Consider the following 23,600-nt stretch of genomic DNA (forward strand, 5'->3'; position numbering starts at 1 on the left):
CACATCTGGGCTGTGTTCCCTCTGATTCGATGATCCCATCATCATTCACACTTCTTTAACTGAGCACCCCCTAGTATTCTAAAACAGAAATAATAATTGCAGCCCTTTGTCTTTCCTTTCACCCCTCTGCCTTTCCAGCAGACAGAAGCTCTAATGTGATTATTTCTCAGGATGCTGTTTGCTCACTGGAGGGTGAGAGGCTGTTCTTGTCGGGAGAATGGCCCTGCTGGCCTCGCTGAACACCTCTGCACAGCACATGGAGCTCTCTCTCTTTGGGGAACAACCTGTGGGATTATTTTCAGTTTCAAATGTAACAGCAATTAGTATTTGGAATTACATAACTGAAACATATTTTATTGTACTCATTTAACAACAGGAATGATGATGAAAATAATTTAAAGTATCCAGCTTATTTTCCTTTGCATCCAGGAGCTAATTTAGCTAATTTTGACTCGGCCCTCTACCAGTGGAGTTTCCATTCCACTTTCCTGATTTCACAGCAATAATTTTCAGACTTTCCTTGAACCAAACCTGTTGTTCGTTCTTTCAGTGCGTTCCCAGGGGGCGGGAGGATTTCTGTCAGAACAGCAGAGCAGTTCCTTTCAGGAGGGTGAGTGGGAGCGGGAGGGGCAGCGCTGGGCGCGCGCGTGCCCCCGTTGCTGATGTGCTGATCAGCACACGGCTGCTGTGAGCAGGGCTCTCCAGGGACAGCCAGCTCCAGCGGGAGAGCCATTAATATCCAGCAGCTCTGGCAGTGGGAGCTAAGCATAGTGCACTTATTTAATTTAGACGTTAAATCTCTTTCTTAGCACAAACAAACACTCCTTTGCTGGCTTAAAATTCTCCTCGGCTGCTGTGCGGATGGAGCTTTTGTCTGCAAGCCTGCACTTTTGGCAAGGGCTTGGAGGGGGATGTGGTCACAGAAATATGGAATTGTTAAGGGTGGAAAAAGCCTCTAGGATCATCGAATCCAGGCATTAACCCAGCACTGCCGTGTTCCTGGGAGCTCTCCCAAGCTCTGTGCTGACCCATGCTGGCTGGTCACTTCTGGGGTGAGAGGTCTGCATGTCTTTGGTGGCTCCAAGGGCTTTAGGTCATTAAGGAGTTAAAGGTGGTTGGTCAGAACTGCTCTGTTGGGTTTGCAGTTGAAATAAACAGGCAGAAAGTCAACCCCAAACGAGATGCTTTTAGCTTACTTCCAAAATCCCATCTCCAGTGTGTCAACAGGCACCCTCTAGCATTACTTGTAGGTGAAGTGTATTTGAGCAAGAATAAGATCAGATGAGCTAATAATTATTGAAACTGGGATTTGTGCTGGCTTAAATACAATGAACTTTTTAGGTATTTTGGGTTATTTTTCTTCTGGTAAGAAAGGTGAGTTCAGATTTTGCCTCTTTGTAAAGAGATATGAGGCTAAGTAAGCATTGTCTAGATCTTCAGTGAAACAAACTCCTCACTACTTGATGCTATACGTGCCTCAGTAAAAATAAATATTATTTCGCACAAATACCACCTATGTTAGCATTTCTCTTTAATTACTGGGAAAATTGCTGGTACTACCCCTGTTTCCTACAGGCAATGCCATATGACAAAAAGAAGGTCTGAGGTTCCCAGGAACATATGCATGAGCTACAGGCAAAGTTTTCTAAAGCCAAAAGGGTTGGGTTTTGTTTCACAAGATTCATTCAGTCCTTGAGAGAGCACACAAGCTTTCTTCTTTAAGGTCAGATAAAAATCTGTTTTCTGTGCTGCTAATTTATCAGGCACTAGAATATGAAGGTCATGGTTTGTAGGGAGAAGAAGTAACTTTTACTAGGCCAGCTGAGAAATGTGGGAAGCTGTTGAGCACAGTAACTGTTCATCAGGTCTAGAATGTTAATGGCAACTGTCAGATGGTGAGTTCACTCCCTTTATACTTAAACAGAATTTGCTGGTTTTAAGGTTAGTGTAAACGCAGTCTTTTTACTTCTTATTGGAATCTAAGGATGTGTGTTTGCCAGCTATTAAGATAAAAATGGCTTTCAGGTCTCCCATTCTTACGTCTTTTGTTTTTTGGGGTTTTTTTTTGGTTTTTTGTCTTTCCTTTTGAAGGAAAAAAGTAGAGATAAGTTTGGAGAGTGCATCCTGTGATGTCAACTGACTGTAGGACTTACCCAAGAGTGTGATTGGCAGCAAAAGCTTTGGAGGTACACTGTAATGGGGAGGATGACAGTGGAGTCTGAGATGGGCATATTACCTTTTTCCTTTATTTATTTTCTAGCTTACAATTTAGATTTGGTATATTGGAATTTTCTTGGTGGTGGTGGCATGGATGTGGCCACCCTGCTGTGAGTGTCCCCTACAGTCCTGCCATGAGTTCATTCTGTCCTCTTGAGAGTGGGGCCAAGGTTTCCATCTGTGTAGGGATAATGTGTGCCATAAGGAGTGCTGCTGTCTTCATGCTGTCATATGAAATGGTTTAGATTGGATATTAGGAAAAATTTCTTCACTGAAAGGGCTGTCAAGCCCTGGCACAGGCTGCCCAGGGCAGTCGTGGAGCCCACATTCTCATGGAGAGATTTAAAAGGTGTGTAGATGTGGCACTTGGGGACGTGGCTTGTGGTGGGTTTGGCAGTGCTGGGTCAATGGTTGGGCTCAGTGATCTCAGAGATGTTTCCCTAAACATTTCTCTGTTTCTGTGCTTCATGTGTGGATGACACCATGGGGGCTCCAGCTGAATGCCCAGTGTGTGGCACAATCTCTGCATTAGCTGTCTGGGATGTTATTTTGCCCAGAGCTAGACCTTATTTGGGAGCTAGGTTGTTCGAAATTAAAATTCATGGAGCAGATCCTTAGAGCAGATGACGTTTGCCAGGGTGTGATGCTGCACTCCCAGATCCCAGCTCTCTGCCTGTGGCTGCAGCCGGGCTGCAGCTGGCACCAAGGGGTTTAGCTGCAATTCTCTACTTGCTTCTTGCACTGAGACCTTGGTCAGGATTTAATAGGAATTAAGTCTGATAGAAGAAGTTAAAAAATAATGATCACTTCTGCAGCGATACATTTTTCCCCTTAAGATTTCCTTCTTCTGCATCCTCTGATAGGAAAAAACACATGAAAACAGGGTTCACTGGAGTGCAACCATCACCAAAGCTGGTGTGATTTCAGAGATGAAATCAGCTGAAAACTAATTATCATAATATTTAACTTTCTAATACTATCACAATTGTCAATATCCTCTAAACTGATAGTCATGATGTGCCTTTTTCCTTACAGTGTTAGTGAATCCTTTAGGTCCTCTGCCTGACAGTGGCAGTCTGTCATTGTTGCTGATCCAACTCTATTGACTCTGAGCTCTAAATAATTAAAATTATGTGTTTATATATTGGAGAAAAAAGGCAAGAAACTTTCAGTAGCAGAATATCTTGCAACACTGGAGTGTAGCTTTTAGCATTTCCTTCTTAATTGCTGTCCTTAATTTGCAAGAAAGATGTGACCCTCTGAGTGAGATGGGCTGGTATTAGTGAGATATGGAGTCCCACAGTTATTTGTGTAATTACATAATTATTTGTCTGAGAAAGTGAGGTTTTTTACATGGTGAGAAGAAAGCTCTCCTCTCCAGGTGGGACTAATGCAGAGCATGTTTTTAGTGTATCACCTGGAGGAGGAAAATGCACAGGAAGGAGCTTCTGCTGCTGTTTCTTGCTGTTGTTTGTATTTTGTTTTTAAGAATAGGAGCACAGCAAAGTGGCTGATCATTGAAGGCCATGAGCCAAGACCCCATCCCTGACATGTCATGTCTTACTAAAGCTTTTGAGGAAGCAAACCAAAACACTGTGAACTAAACTCTTGATGCCCAAGAGGCTGCATTCTCTATGCTGGTACTTCCAGTAGCAGAAGCAAAGAAGAAATTTTATGAGAGTGACTAAAAATAGTCTTATTGATTCCTGAAGCTTACTAAGTCTCAGTGATTTCTCTATGCAAACCTCATTCAGTTGCTATTTTCTGCCTTTGTCGTGATTTCAGTGAGGGAGGTGTAAAGCAAAGGTAACATCAATTGACCTAAATACAAGCTGTGAGTGGAAAAGCAGGCATAGCATTGGGAAAAGCAACAGGGAGATGCTGGTTCCTCTGGGATGCTGCTGCTCCAATGCTTTATCCTGTATCAGCCCTGCTTGTGCTGTGTGTATGGATTTACTGGGTTTGTGTGCATTATTTCAGCAAGAAGTTGCTTTACTTTGCACATCAGGGTGTAACTGCTAAACCTGTTTGGTCTTAATGGGTTTGGACACCCTAGGATGTATCAAGTGACTTGGATGAAGTAATAATTTAACTCCTAGTCACACAATTCTGAAAATAACAGGAATTCTTTGTATATTTATATTGACTATATGTATGTTCTCAGATGGATTTCAGCATTTTATATTGAATGTTATTGGCTGTTGGGTTTTTACCCTAAAAGTCACTGTGTTATCTTAATCATAGCAAGTAACCTTTCTCATGTGTGAAATGGGGATAACACTGGGTAAACTTAGAACTGTTGCGTGGGGTGGTTGAAGTATTTTGGTCTCTTTAAAATAAAGCTCTGTGTGTGTGTGTGCCAGCAATGTACTTTGCTTTCTGCCCAGGTTCAGCTGATGACACTTTGTGAGTCAGTGGCAGAGCCAGGTACAGAAAGCTGCTAAAATTACTGATAGGCTGGGGGCCACTGTGATAGTGGGGTCAGAAGTTGCCTGGTATTGATGTGTGGAGTTTGAATGTACCTCAGCAGCATCCCTTGCTGGGTCTGCAGGACATCTCTCCCTTACTGGAGTTGCTGAGACAGGAGGGTGGATAGGCTGTCACACAGACTGATGGATGTGTAGAAGGACAGGTGTGTGGCAGGACCACAATTTACCCATCAGAAGCTTAGAGTGGGGACCTCTGTGCCTGGGGAGGGCATCACCTGCTCTGCTTCTCTGGCCCCTTATCCAGTAGGGCTCCTTTCTGCAACATAGTTCAGACTAAAGTGTGCCTGATACTGTCAGATGTTAAATATCAAATTATGGGGGATAATCATGGGGACATGACATCTTTGGGAACTTCTTTGAAGTGTCTCTGGTTCCTGCTGTGCTTGCTCTGCAATACTGCATCATGTGCAGGTGGGTAGGGAATGGATTCTTCAAGTCTCTTAAGAAAGAGCTGCAAAACTCTTCTCTGGAAGGAAACCTAATGGCTAAAGGAAAGTTGATGGGGTCCCCCATGAAAACAGCAGCAAAATGAAAAGGCTGCCAAGGATTCTGCTTGCTGCAGGGAGGAAAACTGGAAGGAGGTGCAGGAAGGTGAGGGGGATCTCAATTTCTATCCTGTAACAATTAGAAAGGGTGAGAGGGAAGAGTGAGTGGAACAAAAGGGAAGCAAGTACTTGGGAATGCAAAAGCCCCAGCTCTAGTCTGCTTTACCAACCTAAAACCTGATTGACTTAGTTATTCATGGAGGTGAGGCAGTGACTTAGAGGATGCTAGGAGATGGATTTGCTTTCTGCAAAAATTATTTGCCAGGCAGCTGCTGGTGCTTCTGGTGCTTTCCAGTCCTTTTCCTGTGTGCAGATTTGGAGCCAGTGGTTTTCCTGTTGAAGAACTCAAAAGAATGAAGCTCGACATCCTAAAATTCACTCTAAAGGGAAACACAGGGCATTTTAGCATGGCATACCACAACAGATACTGGCATCCTTTCAATGCTGAAAGCTTGCTATTTGCTCTGGTCCACAGGGTATTTCTGGTCTCACTTCTGCATGGAAAACTGTCCTTCTGCCCCAGATTTCCCTGGAAGTCATGGCCTCCTTCCCATGACCCTGCAGCATTGCTGTGGGCCAGGCCTGCTTGCTGAGATGCCTTCACTCCCCTCAGCCCATGCTGCTCACTGTGTGTCTCTGCTGGCAGCAGTGGGAGTTGTGTGCTTGGCTGTGTTTGCAAATTTGGCCTTTAGCTGCTTGCTCTCCCGTTTTGTTGACGGCTGGAGAGATCATACAGAACATACAGAGGGATGGGGCTGTGTGCAGTGAATAGCAATGAAATGCCTGGTTTGTGTTGCTGCTTGAGCACTGTTTGAAAGAGAACCTTCGTGGTGTTTGTGTTCAGAGCTTCTCTTGAAGCAAGGGCAAGCTTAAAAGGAAAGAAGTGTCAGGATTTCACATCCTAGCCACCACCTCCCAGAGCAGCACCCCTCTGGCTGTCACACATCACTGTGCCCCTCCAGAAACCCTCCCTACCTTTAATAAGTAGCACTAAAGATGCTGGAGGTGAATTATCTTTAGAGGAGAACTCTGCTGTCAGAGTGGGCATGACTGCTCTGTTTAGCTGTGCTGAATTATTTTGGATAGCTATTTCTGTGGTATGGACCAGCCCCCAATGACTCTGTAATACACAGCTCTGCAAAACAGCTCCTTAGAGGTGTCTCTGGGGAAGGCAGTGCTTTCCACTGAGGAATGAGATTGCAAGGACTGCACTTACCTCCCTTAAAAACAGATAAACATTTCAACAGCGTGAGGTGACTAAGTGTTATCCTGGTATTTTGTAACTGCTTTCTTTGAATAGAGCAAGGCTTTGTTAATACTATAATACTGGAGCAATACTCTGCAGCTGACATTTGCAAAATCTCTCATTGTATTTCATTATTTGAACAGATCTTACTCAACCCTAAAGGTTTTGCTTTAGGAAAGGGAGATGTGTACATGTGATTCAGAGTCATGAAAGAATATGGGTATGCACCCTTGTTTTTTCTTTCAAATAGGAGATTCAGACAGAAAAAAAAAAAAAAAATCTTTATTTCATGGCCATCTGTGATCCTCCATTCAGTTAAACCAGGGGACCCCAGATCCTGGGAGTGCAGGGATCATGAGCCTATGTATGCATTTAGTGTAAATGCAGTAGTGCTTGAACCAGGAAGGCAGGGCAGCAACCCACCAGCTCATCCCACTTTCAGTACTGACTGTCCTGGATTTTGCTGCTGGTTGTTTACCTGTAGGAGGTGAGAGAAGACTGCAGCCTTTACAGATTTGTCTGTGGTCATGGGGAACACAGAAAAGGGCACATGGTGGCATCAGCAGGAATAGATCATGAGCACAGTGCTTTATCTAGAGCTAGTGAAGATTTTACCACAAATAACTCATCCTGCTCTGTCCTTCTTATCTCTCCCTCAGCCTTGCAAAATGTATTTCAAATAGACAGTGTCGCCCTGCTTGAGCCAGTTATCTGCCTCTCAACAGCTACTTATTCTTCCAAAGTACTCTATTACTGCTTGGATTTGATTTTTATGTATATACAATCATTTTGCTATTGTGCTGCCTGTGTGTGGATGCAAAACTGCCTTAGCTCCCTGCACTCCATCTCACTGCAGTATTGATGTTGCTATACATGGTGGTAAAATTAATGAAATTATGTTCTCTATTTATGAACTAGTTTATTACTTTAATTATTTATTGCTACTGCAGCTAATTTGATTTAGGCAATATTTAGTTCTGTTTCAGTAACTTCATTTTAAAAACAAGCTGCTAGTTTGAATTCATTGGCATTAAGAACCTGTTATTGATTAGTTTGGCCTCAAACTGTGTGATGAGGAGAGTGGCTGTGTGCCATGCTAAGCCTTCAGCCCAGAATGTTAACAGCAAGCTGCACTTATTTTTCTGGGAATATTTCTTTGGAAAGTGTATGAAGACTTGCAGGTGTGTGAGGAAAGTCAAAGCCCTTCAACAATTTCTGTGGCTTGAGCTTATCTTTATAAAAGAGAATGAAGTAAAGAATGCAGAACTGAATAACTGCAATACATCTCCCACTTTTGTACCTCCATCAGAGTGTTCAGACATGCCCTTTACTACAGCTTGTTGTTGGGAATTGGTAATATCACCTGTAGTGGTGACATGCAGTCTGCTCATCTGTGCATCTCTTCAGTTCTGCTCTCCAATTTCAAGAGCTTAATTCAAAACCTATTAAAATCAATCCTAAGGCTTCCTCTTTCATTTCATTTCATGCTGTAGCTTCAATGACTCCCTGGCTTTTCTCTGTGTTGCCACTTTCTGCTGCCTCTTCATGATTTAAAGACGAAGAGGTTAAATGGCTTCTCTTCTACCATCTCCAGTTACCTGGGATAAAGCTCAAGGGCTACACTTGAGAGCAGAAGACAAAGTCTTGTTTGTAAATTAGAGTTCAAGGTGGGTTTGCAGAGTGTTCCTGAGAGGTGATCCTGCTTTTCCATTTATCCCATAGGGACAGTCTCTCACATTTGGTGACCCATCCTGCCATGACCCTGCTAGGCTATGTCCAGAGGTGAGGAAATTATCTTGAAGACTTTAATGCCAGTTCTTTTGCTCTGCAGTAGTTTCTCTGACCACAGTTGTTCTCTTTGGAAATGAAGAAAGCCAACATGATCCAAAGGTTGGGGGATCTTTTCAGGTGGTCAGCCACAGCACTGGGTTTGCTTACAGCCCATTTGAACATGTGCCAGCTCAGCTCTCTCCTGTGCCCAAGCCAAGGAGGTTGTGCCAGCCCACTGCTGCCCAGCCAGGGGAGCTGGGGCTCTGCTCTGCTCCGTGGTTCTGACCTTGGGTCTGGGAAGCTGCAGTTTCAGGTCTTTGCCTCAAATGCCACATGTGCTTCCCAATGTGGGTCCTCATGGTTTTCTTCTCTTCTAGAGATGCATGTCACCTTTTTCTGTTCATGAGCTCTTCTATGGAAAAGGGAAGGGCTGAGGGAGGCCTTTCAGTAACCTTACTCTGATGAGTATCTATCATGGTTTGGCACTGATAACATATTTAGGACTTATCATCAAAACGACATTAAACACACAATCTTCACTTAGAACAACAAAAACAACTAAACTGAACAGAAGAAAAAAGTTGCCCACACCAGATCCAACAATAATCCCAGCACAAAACAAAAAAGACAAGTTACACAGAAATACACTCTTGGACCCTTCGCTGTAATCATAGTACAAATTTCCTACTATAATTGTATTTAATATGAGTCAATGCTTGCTTTGCCCATTGTTTCTCACAATTAATATCTTTATCTCAAAGTCCTCATGACAGCCTGCAATTCTCCACCAAAAAGAGAATTGTTGTGGTTTGACACTGGCCAAACTCCAGGCACCCATCAAAGCTGCTCACTCGCCCTCTCCTGCCACAGCTGGGCAGAGGAGCAAAACAATTTACAAAGGGTTTATGAGTTTAGATAAGGACTGGGAGAAAACACTCTAGGGGCAAAACAGGCTCAACTCAAAGGTACAAAGTGAATTTATTACTATCAGAATCAGAGGATAATAAGAAGTAAAATAAGCCCTTAAAAACACTTTGTGTGGATCTCTGCATCCCCTGTGGATCCCCAGGGGCTGCAAAGGAATCTCAGCTCTGGCCCCTGGAGCACCTCCTGCCCCTCCTTCTCCACTGACCTTGGTGTCTCCACATTGTTTCCCTGACATGTTTTCACCTCCTCTTCTCTGACTAGAAGAAAAATGGTGCATGTCTCACTTAATTTTGACTTTCTTCTCAAATCTGTTACCTCAGAGGTGTTACCAAGCTCTCTCATTGCCCCAGCCCTGGCCAGCAGCATTTCCATCTTCAGAGCCATCAGGGATTGGCTCTGCTGGACAAGGTGGAAGCTTCCAGCAGCTTCTCACAGAAGCCACCTCCATGGATCCCTGCCACCAAAAGCCAGTCTGTACAAAACCAGCATCCCCTTTACTTATTCTGTACAACAGTGTGTTGTTCACAGCATATGCAGTGATATTAAACAGCTGCTACATCTCAAGGCAGAGGTGACTGCAGCAGTCCTGGAGTGCCAGTGTAAGCTCACATCAAATCCTGGTGGATGAAGGGCTCTGTAAAAAATGTAAGATCATTATCACTAATCTTGAAAGTGGACCAATGCATTTAACATATATGATTATAAACTTTGAAACAAGATGATTTCATCTGGTGGAGCATCTGGGAATTGTTTTTTCATTATCACGTTTTAGAGAGTGAAAACTCTTCCCGCTCTCTTGGAGGATTTTGTGGGATTAGTTGCTGCTGTTTGCTGTGTGTATTCCTGCAAATGTTTGTATAATTATGTGCAGCTCTAGTTCACTCTGCATCCTTCTTGGGGGGTTTTGCACAGCCTTCCCCAGTGATGTGCTGGAATGGTTCCCTTCAGACGGCAGGGAAAATAAGGAGAAGCTTTTCCCATGATCAGTTTGAAAAATGATCTGACAATATGTGCAGGAGTTTACTGATGTGGCAAAGTACTTTCTTGTGCAATGAGGTTGGGAATAACCATACTGACTCAGAAAAATCACCTGATAAAGTGATTTATATGAATGGTATTTTCAGTATGAAATGTAATAGCAGCTATGCACTGACACTTTCACTCAAGGGTTGTGAATTCCCTTCTAAAGCCCTGACAGCAGGTCCCACTGTCCAGCCAGCAGCTCTGACCACACATTTGCAGAGGTCTCTGGTCCTGGTGATTGAAATTTTTACTGATGAAGAAAATGCTTTCTCAGTTGGATTTTAAGATAAGAATTACAGACAGTCAAAAGTCACTATGAGAATGTGTTTTTATCTGATAAGGACAGCTTATCCCAGTATGGATTTTCAAACTATAAGGCTATTTGCTATTGTGATAAAAACTGATCTTAGACTTTTCTATTAGAACAAAGCCCAGTAAAGGCAAAACCAAAGCATTTAAATTTAAATTGAGTAAAGACTTCATTTCATCAGTTTAGCTGCCTGGTTGTCGCTCCTCATTTTCAGAACCTTTACTAGAAAGGAGATGCAGAGGAAGAGACAAAGAGGTAAATAGTGTGAGAATGGGAAGGGAAGGGGGGTACTTGGAGATGGTGGAATTTCTACACTTGGCTGGGATATCAAGCTGGTGTCTTGAAGAGATAGCAGCAGCTTTTTGAGAGTGTGGGACCAGGCAAGTGTAAAAGTGGTGGAAATATCTTGTAATGGAAAATTCTCAAATTCCTGCCAGGGAAAGGACTATGGTAGGCTTATAATTTTATTTCCAAAAATAATCTACTTCTGGCCAGCCAAGCATGTTTAAATTTGATCAGTGCATAAGGCTCTTAAATCACATCCTTTCACAGGATGTTTTAAGAGTATTACAAGTCTTTCTTGAGATGTTGCTTTCCTGTTTGCAGAGGTGAGAGAGGAGATACTGATGGGGGAGCAGGCAAAGCAAGGCTGCTTGGGAATAAGGATACTCCAGGGAGTCTCAAAGAATAAAAGTTCAATGGGAAGTTTCTCCATGTTCCTCTTGCATAGAAACAGTACAGTACAAGCAGAAAGAGTGACAGAGAACAAAGAAACTTGTAAATAATTTGAGCAATATAGTAAACTAGCATATAATAGAATTTGAGCATATGACCTCTCATAATTTCTTGCTCACATTTGAAAGACACCTTAAGGCTTTACTGCAAGGTCTCAACCAGCCTCAGGACTCGATGTCTTAAATCTTAATGATCTTTTCACAAAGAAGGTGTGAGTAAAATGGAGTCTTTTTGCAGACTTTTAAAACTCAATTATTTTACAAAGGTAAACTTAATTAATAGAATCAATTGACACCTGCAGCTGAACCAGCCAGTACATTCTCTTCCCTCAAATGTTTAACCTCTACTAATTGATACTATTGTGCAGTCTGCTATAGCATCCCTAACTTTGTTCAGCCATATGGAAGCCAGGGGTTTCTTTTGTAGGAACTCAAAGTTTGGACTCAGTGATCTTGGAGGTCTTTTCCAACATAAATGATTCTGTGATTTAACTGTAACATCAATTCCAAATCCCAAATCTACAGTTTTCTTTGGAGATAGGAGTGTTTAAGATGCATTTCTTACTTTTCAATGGGGCAGTGTAATTACCAAACCTGGTTCCACTGAGCATGTCTCTGTGGCTCCACATGAGTCATTCATTCCTCTAGAAAAACCATTTCAAATCTTGTCAAAGTCAGAAACTTAGGAGCATGTACAAAATGTGAAGCAATTCAATGATTTAAAACAGAGGAGCTCCTGTTATGCCTCTTGCTTTGCTTTCAAAGCAATTCCATCAAGAGAATTTGAAATCAATGACTTTAAACTCCTCTGTGCATCCACATGTCTCAAGGAACAACTAGGGATGTTGCTGAAAATTTAAATAATGACTTTGGAAAGCAATAGCAACATGAAATGAGTACATCTGTCAGTCACTGCAGTCCCTGTGTGTGGCAGGAAAGTAGGCTTTAAAATACACCAGATGAGAGTGCCCCTTGTGACATTGCACACCAGGTTGTACTCCTCTTGATAAAGGTAATTTTTAAGGGTTTTTTTTCTATTAGCACAAAACAGGTGATTAAAGTCAGGTGAAGTTTTGTGCTTGTACAGTAGCTTGGATATAACTTTAAAACATGATGGTTAATGAAAAAGATGAGAAGTAAAAGGGGATGTTAATTTTACTTGGTCTGTAATATTGCAGCAGTTATGTTCAATCATTTGTGAGACAGAAGGCTGTAAAATACATCCTGTAATGAGGTTACAGTAAAACCAAACATCATCATCAATAAAAAAATCTCACTATTTATTTACTCATTTATTTACTCATCTCTAAATAAAGTGTGATTGGAGTAAATATGATGGGAGACATTTAATTAAACTGAATGAAGGAGTGTTGTAAACATCACATTGCAATGAAAACAGAAAATTAATATGTTGGCAGACCACACAGTTAAGACTCCAAAACACATTTATAACTATGTCCTTTTGATAAATGTTTTAGTACCTCTTTGAATGCCTTCAAACTGATTCAAGGATGTCCAAGTGCCATAGTACCTTGCCCAGCCTCTGTCAGGGCTGTTGTCCTTCTTATTTTCAGTTAAAACATTGCAAGTAAAGAATGTTTTCCATAAGGAAACCTGGCTAATACCCACAACTCCATAATATGAAAATACAGCTTGCATTGGAAGGATTAATGAGTGTATTGTCACAGATGTCAAACAGTTATGGTTGTGATGGCAGTAAATATTTTTCTGAGGATTGCTTCTTTTCTCTTTTTGATATTTTCTGTAAAAACATCAAACCACATTTTAATTCATCCAATATTTGCTAATATGGTTCTGCTCTGTTCTTCTGTTTTGTTTTGAAATTGCTGGATCCAGAAATGAGGATCCTATGACAAGAGAAGAAACCTTGTCTTATGATACAGGTCCTGCTAGAGGTGTTAACTTGGAACAGCTGAAGAAAGCCTCAAATCTTCTGCCTTACTGCAGTCGTTTGCTACTTGTATTCACCATGCAAAACTACTGCCTCTATGTAAATCCTGCCTTCTTTTTTGTCTTTTTTTTTTATTTTTTGAGGGTGATCTAGGCAGTCATGCTCAGACTCCAGTTTCCCACTGGACAAGCTGTTGTTGTCTTGTGGCTTTGTAGAATCACCACTGAGATGTTACATCTGACTCTCAAACACCTCTGCCTTTCACAGTGGGAACAAAGCTTAAGTTTCTTTGCTGCTTTTCCAACCAGACCAGTTCTCAATTAAAAGGAAACCCATAGGCCATCTACAGAGCTGTGTTCATCAAAAATGTGAAAATTCCTCATTACAAACAAAATAGATGCTGTGAGTTGGGTTTCATGGGAGAGGTGTCAGAACCATCAGCACACCAAGCTGGCAAGTGCTGACTTTGTGCTTTTGGAGGACTTTCTCCATAAAACGAGGTCGAAAGGAGTTGAGGTTGGAACACCAAGTTCACTGCACAGACAGATGAAGCCAGAGACCACTAAAAGCCCTGTCTCTTGAAGTGACTTTGTGATAGAAGTGCATGAACGTCCCTTGCTGCACGTCCTCATCTATAAGGGTGTTAATGGAGCTTTGAATAACGCAGTGTGGCACTGCTGCAGTCCCATGGTTTTATCATCCTTTTCTCATTATTTCTACTTCTTCTGTAGGAACCAGACTCATCCTTTCTATTCTTTCTCTTGTTTCAGACATAAAGTGTGCAGGATGCTGCTGGGATGGCATTAATGTGTGTGCAGGCTCACTGCACTGTCCCGGGCAGCCTTGCACGCTCTGCAGCACAGATGGATCTTGTGCCTAGCAATTAATTCCTGTTTCTGCACCTCCTTCCTGCCATTCCCCTGGAGCTGGGCTGAGCAAGATGTGCCACAGCCCTGGGGAAGCTGGGAAGCATAACTACTTGTTTCTCTCTCCTTGTGTATTTAAATGAGTTGGGAGCAGAGCTCTTGCTCCCAACGTTGCTCTTGACGTTTTATCAATAGTGCCTTCAATAGAAGTTCACTTCTGTTCATTAAAGTTCCCTTTTTACATGTAACGTGTCACTTCTGCCCAAGGGAGAAGGAGGGTGTCTGTAGGAGTGGGGTTGCTGCATTATTTTGATGTTGTCAATTCACAAAGAAATGGGTGATATCAGCACATTGTCTGATGTTCCCCTCCCGTTGCTGGAGCTGATTCACATTCAGATTAAAACTCCACAGGTGAAGACCCCTCAGCAATTTTGACTGGTACCAACCATCTTAGCTTGAAACTGTGGTTTTTGTGGAGCCAAAGCATCCTTCTCTTCCCTACCCACATCTTCCATTTGACTTGCCATGGCTATCACCTCAGCAAGGCCAGATTTCAAATTCAGTACATGTTTGTAGTGGAAGGTTTGTTTAGAGTCATGCTCTTAATGAATGTCTTAATGAATAATGCTTAAATCCAGTGTGTGAATCTTTGCCTGGTGATTCCTAATCTTTTGTGTCTTTTCTAATCTGGACATCAATATGGTGACCCATAGGCTACTGAACTACTAAGGAAAATTCTAGCAAGATATTCAGGCTTCTTTAAAGGCTTCAAGATATGCTACATGTTTATAGCTGTAAAGGAAGACATAGTTTTTTCTCCCTAAAACATAAAACAGTCAAGCTGAACGTGGAAAGTTGGATAAGAGCCTTTTACCAATTAATACCTCCAAATTTGCAGTGCTCTGAGGTTTCCCATTCTGTGCAAAAAATGAGCTGTTGGAGGTAGGAGGTTGATCATCCCAAAATGTAAATATCAGGTCCAAACTACTGGTGATATGTATAAATGCTTGAAGGAAGGACCCAGCTTTCCTTGCTCTCTGAATTGACTATGGCTTGATTCATATTTATTAAGTTACGATAAAAATTCTTGGTGGCTTCTTGAGAAACAAATATAATATTAATGTTGGCAATTAACCCAGTTGTTCTACCATGCAAAAGGTGCAATTTTCCTCTTAATGAAAAATTTAGATCTGCTTTGATCATTTGGAAAGCATGAAGTAAACTAATGAAGCAACTTCAGGACATGAATTCCAACATTCTCACTAGGTAACTACATAGCATCATTTCTCATGGGTCCAGAGGATCTAACTATAAACTCAAAATAGAAAATCACAGAAGAAATTGCAATTAATTTTGCAATGCATTCAAAGAGCTGGAAGGAATTGTGTCAGGCTCGAAAGTGTATCATTTATTCTCTTTGCTGATGCATACAGTCTCTTCCTTCTCCCTGAGAGATGGCACCAGCTCTCCAAGTGAGTAGAAAAGCTGGCACATAGACATTTTCTAGGGCATTAATGGAGTCAAGCACAGAATCAAGGTATTGATAAAGCAAACTGCAACATGTGCAGATGGATGTTTGGGTGTGCATTGTGGGAAATGCTGTGGTGGTGATGATTAACATGCCTGGGGTGTGGATTCCTCTGGGGAGAAGAAAATCCTGTTTGGGCTGTCCTAGGGGTACCTGAGATTGGTGATGAGTTGGGGCTTAACCTACATGTTTGTTTAGCATAAAAATTAATGTCCTTAAAAGGGAAAGGTGGATGAAAGGGTAAGAAGTCTGGCTGGGGTGCTTCTGATGGTGCTGGCACAGAGCTGCAGCTCAGGCAGCCTGTGAGCAGCTTCAGCTTACTGATCTGGGACTGCAGGCTGCCAAAATCCCTGCAACAAAGCCTGGCTCTGCCTTGTGTGGCTTAAATGACTCCTTCAGGAATGCATCTGCTGCATCTGTTCAGGGGAATAAAGGGATGGTGAATCACAATGGTGCTAATTAATTGTTGTATAAAAAGTTTGTATCACTTTCATAGAATCAGCTTGGAAGGTTGGAAAAGACCTTTAAGATGATCAAGTGCCACCATCAACCCAGCACCACCACCATGGTCACCACTCAACCATGTCCCCAGATGCCATATCCATGTTTCTGAACACATCTGGAGATGGTGACTCTACCACTTCCCTGTGCAATCTGTTTCAATGCCTGACAATCTTTTCCATGAAGAAATTTTTCCTAATACCTAGTATAAACTCCTTGATAAAGCAACTTGATGCCATTTTCTCTTGTCTTGTCACCTGTTGCCCATTTTGCTCTGTAAGTCTTCAGTTCAACTGCTGAACTAACATCAAGCTCTGCCAGGAATGCGGAGCATTCATACCCATCAGCATTTGAGGGCCCTGTTTATTTACAAACCTTTCAGGAGATACACAAATTATTGCTGCTGTGAACCTGGCAATAGGGCTGTGAATGACTTCTTTTTGAGATCCAACTGCATTGAAATTGTGAGAAATAATAAAGGAGACGTGCTAGCACAGGAAAAAGCTTTGCAGGCAGCTTGCAGCATTCCTGCCTCACGATGAGCTGAGATGAGCAGATGAAGCTGTGATGGAAGCTGGACCCAAAGCAGGGTGTGACCAGGAGCCACCAGGAGCTGTCTGGGATGGAAAGGTGCTCGTGCTGCAATTCATTCGTGCTGTCACTGAGCCTAGAGAGGAAATCCCCACCTGTGGAGGGATAGAATGTAAGAAAATAAAGATAGTGCAGAAGGTAATCTCACCCCTGAGGAGTTGCAGCTGTACCAATCACCAAAGATTAGGAACAGGCCTGCCCTTAATAGGCTACAGCTGTGTCCAATAAGAAGACAAGTGCTACAAGAGAGCTGGAGTTCCTTGGCTGTGCTGTGAAGGGGGATGGAGTTTGTTGGCTGTGAAGAGGGAGTCAGTGCTGTGAGGAGGTGCCCACGAGAAATCACTGAGAAACTATGGACTTTTGCAATAAGATGACAACACCCACCAACAGAAACACAAGGCTGAGGTGACAAGATAGGACAGAGGAACAGAGCAAAGAGAGTTCTGTAAAGTTCATCAAGTTCTGAAAGGGACAACCTATCCAGAGACTTGTTTTTTTTTTAATACTTCAATATGTGCATCCATGTGTATAATTGAAAGAGAAAGGTATTAATTACATTCAGAGAAAAGTGCCAAGATGTGTTTTGAAAAGTATTCAAATATTTTGATAAGTTCTGGAGCACTTCAAGGGGTAGCTTGTTTTTTTCATAGCTTGGTTTGATGTGAAGAGTATCTCTGCAACGTGAAGGAAATTGTATCTTAAAAAGGCATCTAAGCTTATATCGGCTCAACTGTCATTTTCATGCTAATAGCTTATTAGAAGCTGAGTTAAATTGAAGACAGAAAACCTTTAGGGTCTGTTTAAGGCATCATAAATATGAATACTGATGTCTCTTCATGTAACTATTTTTATTAAGGAAAAAAAACAGAGCAATCATTTATCTTGTAAAGACCTTACTAAAAAGAATGATTAGGATGTTAGGTTTATTTTGTGATACTTTTTGCATTCTGGAAGTGAACAGACTCAGTGCTGTGGTCTCGCTCTCTGTGCTTTCCTTGCACCAAGGCTGCTGACACGAACCTGAGCAGGGGATCCTGTGCTGCAGGAGCCCTGGCTGTGCACTGAGCCTCGGGAGAGGGGAGGGCTCAGCCTTGGCAATCTCTCCAGGAAACCAGCAGGGAAGCTGTGCACACCTTCTGCAGAAGGTTTCATTTGTCCCCCTTGCTTTGCAGTGTCAGAACCCAGCAGTGTCAGTTATGTGACATCTGCCATCCACTGTCACGGGGCATAGTGGAACTGGAAAGCAAGAAACACATCTTCAGAGACAGCTGAGTCTTACAGCATTAGTAGAAAATGTGGTATGGAGACCTGCTCTCTCAGCTGGCAAGGACAGTGGTTCTGTTTACTTCTGGTCATTAATGTTTTCCTCTTGCTTCAACATGGAAAAAAAAATTCCAAAGTCTGGGCACCAGAATAGTTCAGGATGAGAAAAACAATCCATATGTAGTGCTTTAGATCATGATTTCCAATCTCATCACTGTGCCAAGAACCCAGTTACTATTAAGCACTGAATTTTGATGAGATGTTTATGCACAAGGCTGGGAGGTTAAGTCTGTTGTCTCAAAAAATCAGCACTCCTTGCCATTGTCTGAGTCTTGTCCTCCATCTTCTTCTGGAACAGCCCAAATAAACAGTTTTGATAATGTGACACGAAAATGTGAAGGATTTAGAAGGATTTGTTCACTTCATCTGCAAATAGAAACTTCTTTCCATCAAGGAAAACATTAATTAACACCAACCACAGAACAATTAAGAGTAGTTAATATTTACATGGCATTTTGAATGGACATGGTGATAAATTCCTGTATGATTTTCCAGAGGTAAACTTAATGAGAAATCCATTAATAAACAACAAGCCACAAACAAAACAAAGTGAATGGATATTATCACTTTGCATCCCTGTCCCTTCTGTCATTTATCCTTCTTGCTCCTGCTGTATTGGAAGGCAAAGGCAGTGGAAGTTGGGATTCTACATCAAAGTTTCTTGCTCTTTACCCTGATTTCTTTGCTTCATATTGACCATGCTGTCTCCTAGACTTTATATTAATGGATATTTGTCCATTCTTCCATAAATAGATCATGTAGGTGATAAGTAGCTCTTTGAGAGTGTAGGTCTACACACTCAGCAAAACTACATGCAGGGAGACTTGCCAGAAGCAAAATCAATCTGTTAAACTTTGAATATTTCAAAGAAGTTCAGTACTTTGTGTGAACAAAGATGCTGTAATGCACTCAAGCACTTTTTTTGGCTACAAAAGCATATCTGGTGAAAAAATAGCACTGCTCAAATATTCAGTGAAAAATACCACACAAAAATTAATTCTTATAACGGCTGGTCTCATCTAATAATCCAGCTCAGATGCAGGGCTTTGATAGTTTGCAAACTGTTGTAATTTGACTGGGCTGCAGAGCTTGCAGGAGAGGATTAAAGCCTCACCTTCCAGACTGCATTCCCAGTTGTGTGAATTGGTCGGGCTTTGGGAGGTCCTGGCAGGGCTAACGCCAGCGCTGCTGCCAGCGTGGCTGTGCTCCTGCAGGGACCCCAGCCTGGCCGTGTCTCCAGGCCAGAGAATCTGCGTGTCCTGCTGTGGCACGAGTGCCCCTGCTGCTGCAGGGCTCAGCTCCTGCAGGGTTCAGCTCCTGCTGCTGCAGGGTTCAGCTCCTGCAGGGTTCAGCTCCTGCTGCTGCAGGCTCAGCTCCTGCAGGGTCAGGGCTCAGCTCCTGCAGGGTTCAGCTCCTGCAGGGTCAGGGTTCAGCTCCTGCAGGGTCTGTGCTGTGAGTGGGTCCAGCAGGAGAGCAGGACCTGAGCATTGCGCGGGTGCTGGGCCCCAGGGATGAGGTTCTGGCTTGTGGCCAGAGGGATTCCCCTTAGTGCACAGCCAAGCTGATGTGATGTAAATATCTGAAAATCTCATGGAATTTTATTTATGGTTTCTTAAGGCCCTGTAGGTGGTTTTTTTTGTTATTTTTTTTTTAAAAGAATCATTTTTGTTCTTTATTGGTCCTTAAAGTTTACTAAATATCAGCATTCTTTAGGTCCATGAAACAGCCATAACCACTCCTGTTCTCCAGCAAAGCTATTTCTGTTGTATTTGGGGAGACATTCCTTTCTCTCTCCATAGACTATTGCAGTGTACTCTGGTTAGGGCTGTAGAGCTCACAGGGAGAATACATTGCCATGGGTTTCTGTTTCAATTTAGGTGTGATAGAAGACCTTGGTCTGCAGATCTCCACTGTATTTTTACTGCATATGTAATGTTCACTGCTTTTGTGCACACTCTTTTCAATCTTTGCTACAAGTTCTTAGTTGCACAAAATTTTAGTCATAGAATGTATTTAAATAATCTTTTGTACAAAGAGATTAATTTTATTCCTTATATTCTACTGAATGTTTATTGGAGAAGACATAAAATAATTTTGCTTTTCTGAATTTCACTGGAATAACATTAGCTTACCAAATGCACTGGTTTTGGAGCCTTTCCATAGTCATCTCCCTTTGCATACAGCTGTATGCATCTTCTCCCTTCCTATATCCAATTAGTTTTCAGCAGCAAGGGATTGAATCGTTCCACTCACATGGCTTCTGCTGTTGCTGTCTATAAATTCTTGACTGTGACACTTTGACTTGTCCCTCCACCTTGCAGGATTCCCAGGGAGCCCAGCAGTGACCAGCTCATGTAACTGCATAGATCTGCAATTGAAGCAGTTTCAAATGCAACTAAACACATCAGGAAAGGATGTCCATAAACCCTCTATGTTTTTACTGTCCATTTTTGATGTTTCCTTCTAAGTGTACTTGTATTCTTCTGAAATGAGTTAACTTGACCCTGAAAGTGCTGCAAAGAAGTCTCACTCGTTAACCAGAGCTGATTAAACAATGGCAAATAGATGCCACAGCCTATCAGGTTTTTGAAGACTGTGGGGAAGTAGCTGCCGCACTTAGAATTTTCTTTGACAGCACAATGATGAGTTTTGGCTCAATATTTGCTTGGAATTGCCCTGATCTGGTGCAGAAAGCAGAGTCTCCCCCTGGGATCATCTTCACTGATGAGGAAACTAATTCTCCATCCACCAACTGTGCTGTGAAGAAATCCCTGTTCTCTGTGTGGGTACATAGAATGGTTTGGGTGGGAAGGAACCTAAAGATGTTCTTGTTCCAACCCCCTGCCACGGGCAGGGACACCTTTCTCTAGACCAGGCTGCTCTAACGGGCAGGGACATCTAACCTGACCTTGAACACTTGCAGGGACAGAGCAGCCACAGCTTCTCTCCCCCAGTTCTTGTTTCCAGGAGCAGGAGCTCTGCCTGAATTACAGGGGAGGTGAAACACAAAAAAGATCCTGTGAAATTAATAATTTTCTCATCCCTTTTACCTATTTCCTTCCCTTTTTCATTGAGAAAATGCAACAGTTCTGGCAAAGGCTGGTGCAGCCTCTTCTGGTGCTGATGGTGTCTGACACAGCATTAATGTGGAGTCAGACATGAAAAACAAGGCAAGTAGCATTGATTTGTTGTTTTCCAGCTTGGTTAAGTTCCTTCCGATTGAGGGAAGGGATTTAAATATAGCTTGGCAGTCTGGAGGAAATACACACAACCAGGAGTTGTGTTTCCACTGATCTTAATGGTGACACTCCCACACTACTTCCATGGGATTCTGAAATTATTATTAAGGGTGGGGCCCCAGTAATGCTTCTAGAAAAAAAAGGGGGGGCAAGAGAGGGTGGTTTCCCTTAGGTCTCAGTGATCCTTATGGGTCCCTTCCAACTCAGGGTATTCTATAATTCATCATGGTAGGTGTTAAATGCATGAATGTGGATATGAACATGAATTTAAATCCACTGTAATTAAATTCCACAGTTTACAAATTGCAAATTTTGATTTGTATGTGGGGCAAAAATGCAGGTGAAGGCGAGCAGAGGTATTAAATGCAGTCTTAAATAAATAATCAGAATTCTGCACTCTCTTTGAAGGCACTGCTGGTGCTGCTGTGCTGCTTTCTGCCAGTACCTGAACATTGAGCTCTGCTGGGCAGGGGGCTGTGCTGAGGCCTCGTGGAAGGGCTGTGATCTCCAGGTGTTCTAAAGGGAAAAGTCACTGTGAGGATCAGGAAGGGAAAGCTTTCACTAGGTGGTTCTCAGACAACCTATGTTAGTAAGAAAGATTTCATGAGTAGAATTGCTTTGTCCCTAAAATGTTGTGGATTTAAAAGCTCCAATTTTTTAAAAGAAAAAGTGAAATTTTTTCCAAAGTTTCAATTTTTTTTGTGCTTTATTTGAAGTCAAAGAACCCTTTTTGCCATGTAACCTGCTCACACCCTGACTCCTGGGGACCTAGATCAGAGAGATGAGTGTGATGGGGCTCAGGTGTGGGTGGGAACAGGCAGGAAGGCTGAGTCCTGCTGATGCATCACACCTGGTGGTGCTGCTGGGAGGTGGGGTGGGGAACCTTCAGTGCTGGTAAATCTCTGTTCCCTCAATTTGCTGCCTTGGTGTGCCTCTCTATGGTCACATTGAGACACTATGGAAGAGGATTGGGAGTCATGAGCAGGAGGCAATGTACCAGACAGAGGTGGATGTGCCAGCTGAGCAAGCTCTGGAGAAGCACTGGTGAGACAATTCATGTGCTCTGATGTCTGGCTCGACCCAGCAGGACTTTGCCAGGTGTGCAGTGTGAATGGGGTCCTGGATCCCCTGCAAGGGCTGGTGCTCACCCAAAATGTGTGGCATGGCAAGGTCAAATGTGCATTTCTTCCATGCTCCAGGGGATAGACAATGCCAGGCCCCTTATGGTGGCAGAAACCAGAAATGGGTTGTGTGTGCTGGAAAGCATTAATCTTGCTCCCCCTCAAATACAAACCCAAAATAAGCCTGGGGCTGGGGGCTCCCAGCTGTTGGTGTAGCCTGGGCTGTGCTCCCTTGTGCTCCCCAACCAGCTGGGGCAGAGCCTGGCTCGTGCCTGGTGGGGGCACATCCAAGTGGGATCCAAATACTTTGTGGAGTAGTTTGGATTTGTAATTGTAATGAAGGGCTTTCCCCCCAGGTCAGTGAGATGTGCTTCTGTAGCAGGGATGCCCTGCCCTCTCTTGAGCATGGGTTTGGCAGTCATAATCTCATCCCCAGCCCTCGAGGAGCCCACAGGGATCACTGCAGCACTCTCAGCTGCTGTGGGTGATGAGCATCCACTGCTCTGCTGCTCCATGGGGCTGTGAGAGGACTTGGGAAAGGCTGATAGGATCCCTCAATAGAGAACAAGTTAAGGAAGGTTTTAAAGCTTTCATGCAGAGATACCCTTTGGTGCCTAAAGGAGGCTGCAGAAGTCCTCTGTTTGGATGTTCAAGTTGGAATATGGGATTTTGGTGTTTTTTTTCCTATGTTTTCATGGCTCAGCCTTAGTCTGTCTAGCTCAGAGAGAAGGATTTCATCAAGTCACTCATCGTACTAATTTCCTTGAAATTTTTTGCTAGTTCCATGTGTGCCCTGCATTTTAACACTCTTGTCAGTGTAAGGGGGCAGCAGGGTTGCATACATTGTGTTTTGTTAGTCAGGGGTAGCATAATCCAGGGCTTTTACTGAGCTGCATGGGTGTGTGGTGCTTCAGGTGTTCAAAGAAGCACTGGAAATGCCTCTTTAAATTCTTCTCCAGCTACTGAAATAAATCATAAATAAACTTAAATTATGATCTGCCTTCTTTGCAGATTTCTCTCCCCACCTCATGTAGCAGAAAAATCCATGTTGTAAATCCCCTGTGAAGTGCTTTTTGCTGGCAGCTCCCGTGGCTGCATTACAGGGATGCTCACTGCCATATTTCAAATCTTGGGCACCTTTTATTTTCCTCATGCAAGTGCGCTCCTGGGTGCAACTGGGGGAGAAAGACAGCAGTTTGTCTGGATGATGCGCTCTGCAAGCTCAGATAAGAATATCATGACCTAGAAAAGGAGGAAA

The 23,600-nt window shown here is 42.9% G+C and overlaps 1 protein-coding gene across 4 annotated transcripts in view; it reads left to right on the forward strand.

Annotated features, from left to right (window-relative positions):
- FSTL4 (follistatin like 4) overlaps positions 1-23,600 on the forward strand; it is a 206,673-nt gene that overhangs the window by 25,409 nt on the left and 157,664 nt on the right. The window lies entirely within an intron of this gene.

Source organism: Agelaius phoeniceus, chromosome 15, assembly GCF_051311805.1.
Source record: "Agelaius phoeniceus isolate bAgePho1 chromosome 15, bAgePho1.hap1, whole genome shotgun sequence".
NCBI lineage: Eukaryota > Metazoa > Chordata > Aves > Passeriformes > Icteridae > Agelaius > Agelaius phoeniceus.